Source organism: Salvelinus sp. IW2-2015, unplaced genomic scaffold (assembly GCF_002910315.2).
Source record: "Salvelinus sp. IW2-2015 unplaced genomic scaffold, ASM291031v2 Un_scaffold4462, whole genome shotgun sequence".
Classification (NCBI taxonomy): domain Eukaryota; kingdom Metazoa; phylum Chordata; class Actinopteri; order Salmoniformes; family Salmonidae; genus Salvelinus; species Salvelinus sp. IW2-2015.
The window spans coordinates 14,511-24,646 of NW_019945732.1; positions in this window are offsets into that span (position 1 = coordinate 14,511).

Below are 10,136 nucleotides of genomic sequence, written 5' to 3' on the forward strand. Positions count from 1 at the left end.
TGCTATTCTGGGGTGTTTGGCTCTGTGAGTCATCACAGACACAGTGTGTGTGTGTGGTGTGTGTGTGTGTGTGTGTGTGTGTGTGTGTGTGTGTGTGTGTGTGGTGTGTGTGTGTGTGTGTGTGTGTGTGTGTGTGTGTGTGTGTGTGTGTGTGTGTGTTGGGAGAAGACAGACAGAGAGACAGAGAGAGAGAGATACTGTGTGTATGTGTATCTGTGTGTGAGAGCGAGAGAGAGAGATTGTTTGTGTGTGTGTTTGTGTTCAGACAGAGACTCTGCTCTGCAGGCATTAACTCAAACCTGCTGCCGTCACATAAGAGCAACAGGGGGTGATGTGATGAACTGACAATGACATTAACAATTAACTACAGACACAAAAATTAGGCTAAACACAAATCTAAGAATAGCAACATAGACACATACAAACAGACAGTTCAGAATTCAGACCTGGGTTCAAATAACATTTTTTTTCATTTTTTCAAATACTTAAGCTGTGCATGATTGATCTTTCCTGACGCAATGGAACCAATGGAGGCATCCCAAAAGTGCAAACGACTCCCATTGCAGGTGTTTGAAAGACAACCCAGGTCTGCTCCACTGACTAACAGCAAACGAACAAGCTTTTGGCACACACACAAACACACACACACACACACTCTCTCACGCGCTCACTCTCTCTCTCTCTCTTTCTCTTTCTCCATCTCTCTCTCTCTGAGCAGTAGCCCACTAAGGCCTCCTAGTTGCCAGAGTGCTTTGGCCCCCTCTGTGAAGGAAACAATCTCAAGAAAGGAACAACAGGCGGACTGATCCCACCGTCTTGGCAGACAGGTAATTTAATATGGGCTCTTGGCCTCACACCAGCAGGCAAATGCACTGCGCTCCACTTCGCTGCAAACTAGACCCCCTCTAAGGGGTCTGTTGCCAGATAGACTTTTCTCAAAGACATTAACCTTGTTTCCAAAGCAGACACGGATCGCAGTCGCCTTGCATTGTGGTCCTCAGCTTAACTTGGGCGCTAAAGCTAGGGTTTGGCCTCCGGCTGGAAAAGAGAGAGGCAGAGAGAGAGAGAAAGAAAGAAAGAAAGAAAGAAAGAAAGAAAGAAAGAAAGAAAGAGAGAAAGAGAGCGGAACAGGGAAAGAGAAATTAAAGAAATGTACAGGATCAGTGGAAGACTGAAGGAAGAATAAGGATGGCGCTCAGAAATATACGAGGGATCATAATTCAGTCAGAGGGAGAGGCAGGGTATTTTCTAACTGCCGGTGATAAGGTACAGTGACAATACAAGGATAGGGGCCTTAATAAAATTCATATAAACCCTACTGTATCTTTGTGCGGTGAAGCAAGGGGCCTTTGTTAACACGCTGAGTTTGAATCGTATGATATTGGCACATGCCTATTGCTCAGATGTGGAGCTGCTCAGTAGGGGAGGCATGGGCCGTTTGTATTGCAGAGTCTCGTTAATGATGTTTCATTAACGAGGCATCTTTCATACATAGCTGTGTCATGGTAGCCTGGTTTAAACAGACTGAATGTGATGAGCGCAGGGTTCAGTTTTTAATTTTAATTCATTTTCTTTGTTGAATTTTTACCCCCTTTTTCTCCCCAATTTTGTGGTATCCAATTGTTAGTAGTTACTATCTTGTCTCATCGCTACAACTCCCGTACGGGCTCGGGAGAGACGAAGGTCGAAAGCCATGCGCCCTCCGAAACACAGGCCGCACTGCTTCTTAACACAGCGCGCATCCAACCCGGAACCCAGCCGCACCAATGTGTCYGAGGAAACACTGTGCACCTGGCGACCTGGCTAGCGTCCACTGCGCCCGGCCCGCCACAGGAGCCGCTAGAGCACGATGAGACAAGGATATCCTTACCGGCCAAACCCTCCCTAACCCGGACGACGCTAGGCCAATTGTGCGTCGCCCCACGGACCTCCCGGTCGCGGCCGGCTGCGACAGAGCCTGGGCGCGAACCCAGAATCTCTGGTGGCACAGCCCTAGACCACTGCGCCACCCGGGAGGCCATGGGTTCAGTGTGATTTAACCAGGCTAATTTGTTGGCTTCCTCCATGCCAGTATGTCCCATGGGTTTCTCCTTTACATGTTCACTGACCAAAAGTCATTAAAGTCATCAAAACAATACYTCAACAACAACAACCACTTCCCTGCCTTGGTGTGAGACCAGATTTGATTCATCTGAACCCCTTTAAGAGTACGTCAAAAGTTATCTGTAATCGGGCAAACGACCCCCCCACCCACCCCCCCGCAACGGAATTTACATGGTCAGGTTCAGTGTGTTTCTTTCTCCCTCAGTTTTGATCAATGCAAAGTGTGTGTATCCGTGTGTGTCCTTGTGCGTGTGTATGGTTCGGGGCTCACTATGTCTGCGCATAATAAACAGGGCCCATTTTAGCCAATTTGGGGTGTGATTGAGCCTGAGCAGTCCCCCGTCACAGCCAAGGAAGAAGTTATCAATCAGAGAGGGCCCCGGTTGCAGCTGCTACCACCAGGCCACACAGCAATGTATGAGGTAGGGAGACAGAGAAGGGGGGGTAGTAAGAGAGAGGAGAAGTACAAAGAAGTGAGAGAGTGAGAGGGGTAAGAGGGATGGAGAGAGTAAGAAAGATAGAGAAAGCGACAGAGAGAGAGAGAGAAAGTAAGAGAGACAGAGACAGAGACAGCGAGACAGAGACAGAGTGCACCAGTGGACCAAGTAGCAAGTCCTCTTCCATTGCAGCAGTGTGGTCAAACACACAGAGCCACTTGCGTAAATCCAGTGGGTGTGTAGTAATGATCCTACATACAGTATGTATGGCATCGCAGCCAAGAGTGGTATCTGGAAGCCGTACTGTACTGTCAGTTGTAGCTGAGATGCAATTAACAATCATCACATCCTGTGTTCTCTGTGTGTCACCTCTATACATACTTCATGCATACTGATTCATTCAACCCAACTACGGGAGGGAAGACATGCATACACAATCTTGGTAATGTGTCCCAAATGGCAGCGCATTCCCTATATAGGGCACTAGTTTTCAACAGGGCTCATAGAGCTCTGGTCAAAGTAGCGCACTATGTAGTGAATAGGGTCCCATTTGGGATGTATATTTACAGTACACGGCGAGGGAAGGGCACAGAATGTCTACTGTATCATCACCATGCTAGGAGAAAGAGATTGATGAGAAGGCTTTGGGAGATTAGAAGGTGGGACGCAGAGTTGAGAGGTCCATAAATTAAAGATCGGTCTGAAACAGAAAGACTAAAATTGTATCAATAAAAGTTTTAAACAGAAACAGATACAGAATTATCTGAGCAAACTATTCCGTTACTTGGACTGTAAAGAACCTAGTACATGATCAGTACAAGATTAAAAGTGATACAGTTTACACAGTATGGGTGACAGTAAGTGGACATGAACCTTCAAAAGTGACCGATTGACATGCACACCTGAGAAAGTAGATCCACTTTCTTTCCAGAGTTGTCGCCTTGGCGATGGATTGTAAAGTTCCCTTTTACAGGACAGGACAGATATTGTATGTCACACAATGCGTAAATAATGTGAATCAATGCACCTGTTCTGTATTTAATTGCTGAATCTCCCCTAGCTTTGTCTACCGACTGTTGACATCTGTCTCGAAGCTTTATTGATTCCCGTGAAAGAAGTCAAGATCAGTACACTGTGTGTAAGGTGAATGCACGCAGCACAAGGAGGAACTAATTGCATTTTCGTTTTGTTTGGTTTGAAAGTGCTTGCATTGTGGTGATTGAATGAAGGCTTTCAGTGAATCATTGAGCAAGGTAAACAGGGTCTCAATCTTGCCGGACGTAAATGGAAAATGTCTACTACCAATCGGTGGCCCTGCATATCTATTCAGTTCCCATAGCTTATGGAAGGTGGAGGCAAGGCCACAATGCTGAACATTTAAAATATTCTCAGTTGTTTGAATGATGCTACTGCATACAATAACTACATGATCCTATGTTATTGAATGGATGCTTTCAAGAACATAGACATGGATGACATGTCATACTGTACCTACAGTGTCATTCATTCACAGTATTTAAATGGAGTTTCTTTCAATTCAATCGCCCTTCAGCTTGTCCTTGTGGTAAACAAAAGGACGGAGATCTTAAAAGACCTCAAAAACCTGGATGTGGAAAACTGGAGAGGTGGATTTTTATCGGTTTAATAAAGTCACCTGGATGCATACATTTACTAAAGGCAACATAATGGAGATGAACAACCCAGAGAGAATGCATAATGGAGATGAACAACCCATAGAGAATGCATAATGGAGATGAACAACCCAGAGAGAATGCATAATGGAGATGAACAACCCAGAGAGAATGCATAATAGAGATGAACAACCCAGAGAGAATGCATAATGGAGATGAACAACCCAGAGAGAATGCATAATGGAGATGAACAACCCAGAGAGAATGCATAATGGAACACAAAGAGAGATCTGCTGGGTTTAAAGATGGGGAAGAAAAAAAAAAATGAAAAGGGGGGTCCCCCCCCAGAAAAAAAAAAAAAAAACCAAAGTTTTTACAATGTATGACTGTATGGAGATGAGGGTGCAGACAGTGTACACTGTACTGACTGTATGGAGAATGAGGGTCAGACTGTTACATGTATGACTGTATGGAGATGAGGGTCAGACTGTTACACTGTACTTGATGTATGGAGATGAGAGGTCAGACTAGTCTACTGTTTCTGACTGTATCGGAGATGAGGGTCAGACTGTTACATGTACTGACTCTGTATGGAGATGAGGGTCAGACTGTTACATGTACTGACTGTATGCGAGTGAGGGTGTGTATCTGTACTGACTTATGGAGATGAAGGGTCAGACTGTTACATGTACTGACTGTTGGAGATGAGGGTCAGACTGTTAATGTACTGACTGTATGGAGTGAGGGTCAGACTGTTAACTGTACTGACTGTATGGAGATGAGGGTCAGACTGTTACATGTACTGGACTGTATGGGAGATGAGGGTCAGACTGTTTCATGTACTGATCGTATGGATGAGGGGTCAGACTGTTACATGTACTGACTGTATGGGAGATGAGGGGTCAGACTGGTTACATGTACTGACTGTATGGAGATGAGGGTCAGACTGTTACATGTACTAGACTTGTATGGAGATGAGGGTCAGACCTGTTACATGTACTGACTGTATGGAGATGAGGGTCAGACACTGTTGACATTGTGACTGAACTCTACTTCGCGGGTGGAGCGAGTGGTCGCATTTCGCACCTTCGCTCGCGCGTAGTATAACTTTTCATTAAATTTCATTATAGTACACGGTTTGATTTGTCTGATCTTAAGCAATTTCTTCTTAGCTAGCTACATAGCCGTCTTTGTATCAAAGATAATTGTGTAGTTTGTGTAGTTTACGTAATTATCGTTAATTCGTCGTCCTACACGCGTAGTTCAACTGCTATCTGGCCAGCAGCTAGCCAGCTAGCCAACGTCCACCGTCTACCGAATAGAGCACTGTAGAAACTATTACATTCACCGAACGACTTGATTAGTGTAGTGTTGCTAGCTACATAGTTGTCTTTGCTGTCTTCGTATCCAAGATAATTGTGTAGTTTAGAGTGTGTAGTTTAGAATGATTATCGTAATTTACGGAGGTTAGCTAGCCAGCTATTTGTCGTCCCTCTTAACGTAGGAAACACTGCTAGCTAGCCAACAGCTAGCAAACGTCTACCGAATAGCAGCACTGTAGAAACTATTACATTCAACGGAACGACTTGATTAGCGTAGTGTTTAGCTAGCTACATAGTTGTCTTTGCTGTCTTCGTATCCAAGATAATTGTGGAGATTAGAGTAATTATCGTAATTTACCGAGGTTAGCTAGCCAGCTATTTGTCGTCCCTCTTAACGTAGGAAACACTGCTAGCTAGCCAGCAGCTAGCCAACGTCTAACGTCTACCGAATAGCAGCACTGTAGAGACTATTAATTACAACGGAACGACTTGGTTGTGTAGTGTTAGCTAGCTACATAGTTGTCTTTGCTGTCAGATAATTGTGTAGTTTTGAGTAATTGTCCGAGGTTACCTAGCCAGTTACCGGAGGCTACCTAGCCAGCTACACTTTCAAACTAAGTCAACAACGCAGCCACTGCTAGCTAGCCTACTTCAGCAGCACTGTATCATTTTAGTCAATAAGATTTCTTGCAACGTAAGTTTAACTTTCTGAACATTGAGACGTGTAGTCCACTTGTCATTTCCAATCTCCTTTGCATTAGCGTAGCCTCTTCTGTAGCCTGTCAACTATGTGTCTGTCTATCCCTCTTCTCTCCTCTCTGCACAGACCATACAAACGCTTCACACCGCGTGGCCGTGCCTGGTGGTCCCAGCGCGCACGACCCACGTGGAGTTCAGGTCTCCGGCAGCCTCTGGAACTGCCGATCTGCGGCCAACAAGGCAGAGTTCATCTCAGCCTATGCTTCCCTCCAGTCCCTCGACTTCTTGGCACTGACGGAAACATGGATTACCACAGGTAACACTGCTACTCTACTGCTCTCTCCTCGTCTGCCCACGTGTTCTCGCACACCCCGAGAGCTTCTGGTCAGCGGGGTGGTGCACTGGGATCCTCATCTCTTCCCAAGTGGACATTTCTCTTTCTCGCCGACCACCTGTCTATCGCCTCCTTTGATTCCATGCTGTCAAGTTACCAGCCCTTTCAAGCTTAACATCCTTATCATTTATCGCCCCCCAGGTTCCCCTTTGGAGAAGTTCATCAATGAGCTTGACGCCTTGATTAAGCTCCTTCCTGGAGGGATGGCTCACCTCTCAAGGTTCTGGGTGACTTTAACCTCCCACGTCTACCTTTGACTCCATTCCCTCTCTGCCTCCTTCTTTCCACTCCTCTCCTCTTTTGACCTCACCCTCCCCTTCCCCCCCTACTCACAAGGCAGGCAATACGCTTGACCTCATCTTTACCTAGATGCTGTTCTTTCACTAATCTCATTGCGAACTCCCCTCCAAGTCTCCGACACTCCCTTGTATACTTTTTCCCTCTCCGCGTCTCATCCAACACTTCCCACCACTGCCCCTACTCGGATGGTATCGCGCCGTCCAACTCGCTCTCTCTCCCCGCTACTCTCTCCTCTTCCATCCTATCATCTCTTCCTCTGCTCAAACCTTCTCCAACCTATCTCCTGATTCTGCTCCTCAACCTCCTCTCCTCCCTTTCTTCTGCAATCCTTTGACTCTATTGTCCCTATCCTCCAGGCCGCTCGGTCCTCCCTCCTGCTCCGTGGCTCGACGACTCATTGGCGAGCTCACAGACAGGGCTCCGGCAGGCCGAGCGGAAATGGAGGAAAACTCGCCTCCCTGCGGACCTGGCATCCTTTCACTCCTTCTCTACATTCTCCTCTTCTGTCTCTGGCTGGCTAAAGCCACTTTCTACACTCTAAATTCCAAGCATCTGCCTCTAACCCTAGGAAGCTCTTTGCGCACTTCTCCTCCTCCTGAATCCTCCTCCCCCCCCCCCCCCCCTCCTCCTCTCTGCGGATTGACTTCGTCAACCATTTTGAAAAGAAGGTCGACACATCCGATCCTCGTTTGCTAAGTCAACGACACCCGGTGGTTCTGCTCACACTGCCCTACCCTGTGCTTTGACCTCTTTCTGCCCTCTCTTCTCCAGATGAAATCTCGCGTCTTGTGACGGCCGGTCCGCCCCCAACAACCTGCCGCGTTGACCCTATCCCCTCTCTTCTCCAGACCATTTTCGGAGACCTTCTCCTCTTACCTCACCTCGCTCATCAACTCATCCTTGACCGCTGGCTACGGTCCCTTCCGCCTTCAGAGAGCAGCGGTTGCCACCCTTCTGAAAAACCTAACATCTGATCCCTCTTGATGTCAAACAACTACAGACAGTATCTCTTCTTTCTTTTTCTCTCCAAAACTCCTTGGAACGTGCCGTCCTTGGCCAGCTCTCCTGCTATCTCTCTCAGAATGACTTCTTGATCCAATCAGTCCAGGTTTTTTCAAGACTAGTCACTTCAACTGAGAACTGCTCTTTCTCTGTGTCACGGAGCGCCTCGCACTGCTGTAAAGCTACTCTCTCTCCTCTGCTCTCATCCTTCTAGACCTATCAGCTGCCTTTGATACTGTGACCCATCAGATCCTCCTCTCCACCCTCTCCGAGTTGGGCATCTCCGGCGCGGCCCAGCTTGGATTGGCGTCCTATCCCTGACAGGTCCGTCCCTAACCAGGTGGGTGGCGAGAATCTGTCTCCGCACCACTGCTCTCACCACTGGTGTCCACCAGGGCTCTGTTCTTAGGCCCTCTCCTATTCTCGCTATATACACCAAGTCACTTGGCTCTGTCATATCCTTCACCATGGTCTCTCCCTATCATTGCTATGCGCAGAGACACACAATTAATCTCTCCTTTCCCCCTTCTGATAACTAGGTGGCGAATCGGCATCTCTGCATGTTGGCAGACATATCAGTGGTGGATGACGGGATCACACCTCAAGCTGAACCCGGCAAGACGGGCTGCTTCTTCCTCCCGGGGAAGGACTGCCCGTTCCATGATCTTGGAATACGGTTGACAACTCATTGTGTCCTCCTCCAGAGCGCTTAAGAACTTGGCGGTGATCCTGGACAAACCTTTGTCGTTCTAACCAACAATCAGGCGGTGACGCCGTTTCCTGTAGGTTCATGCTCTACAACATTCGCAGAGTACGACCCTGCTCACGCAGGAAGCCGGCGAGGTCCTAATCCAGGCACTTGTCATCTCCCGTCTGGATTACTGCAACTCGGCTGTTGGTGGGCTCCTGCCTGTGCGATTAAACCCCTACAACTCATCCAGAACGCCGCAGCCGTCTGGTGTTCAACCTTCCCAAGTTCTCTAGTCACCTCCGTCCGCTCTCTCCACTGGCTTCCAGTTGAAGCTCGCATCGCGCTACAAGACCATGGTGCTTGCCTACGGAGCTGTGAGGGGAACGGCACCTCCGTACCTTCAGGCTCTGATCAGGCCCTACACCAAACAAGGGCACTGCGTTCATCCACCTCTGGCCTGCTCGCCTCCCTACCTCTGAGGAAGTACAGCTCCGCTCAGCCCAGTCAAAACTGTTCGCTGCTCTGGCACCCAATGGTGGAACAACTCCCACGACGCCAGGTCAGCGGAATCAATCACCACCTTCCGGAGACACCTGAAACCCCACCTCTTTAAGGAATACCTAGGATAGGATAAAGTAATCCTTCTAACCCCCCCCTTAGAGTTAGATGCACTATTGTAAAGTGGTTGTTCCACTGGACATCATAAGGTGAATGCACCAACTTGTAAGTCGCTCTGGATAAGAGCGTCTGCAAAATGACTTAAATGTAAATGTAAATGTAAATGTACTGACTGTATGGAGATGAGGGTCAGACTATTACATGTACTGACTGTATGGAGATGAGGGTCAGACTGTTACATGTACTGACTGTATGGCGTTGAGGGTCAGACTGTTACATGTACTGACTGTATGGAGATGAGGGTCAGACTGTTACATGTACTGACTATATGGAGATGAGGGTCAGGCAAGAAGAAGGAGAAGAAGCCGATAGACCAGCCATCTTCCTCTTCATCCTGCAGGTCTCCATGTTTGGTTAGCCCATCCTCTGCTGTGGGAGGAACGGATCTCTCTCTCTCTTCTCTCTCTCTCTCTCCTTCTCTCGTCTCTCTCTCTCTCTCTCTCCTCTCTCCCTCTCCCTCTCCCTCTTCCCTCTCCCTCTCCCTCTCCCCTCTCCCTCCCCACCCAGGTCCGGTCCAGGTCCAGGTGATCAAATGCTTACTTATGGCTTGTGGTAGGTTTCCCCCTCTCATTTCCTCTGTCTGGATGTTTTCAGGCCCCATGGTGGCACAGTAAGTCTGCCTCCGCAGATGTTGGTGAGTATGCGAAAAACTTTGCACAACCCTTTCTCCCAGGCCACTGTAGAAGCTGTGCGCGCGTGTCTGTGTGTGTGTGGACAAGGCTTTTACCACCGAAGTGCCGGATACAGCAACAACCCCCTGGAATTGCCTTCTGTCTTTTTTATGACATTCCAAATGCTTTTCACCATACGGCCAGTGGCTGAAGTGTGTGTGGAGTTTCCAGACGATTGGTTGACATTATGCGGCCGTGGCACGGCTTT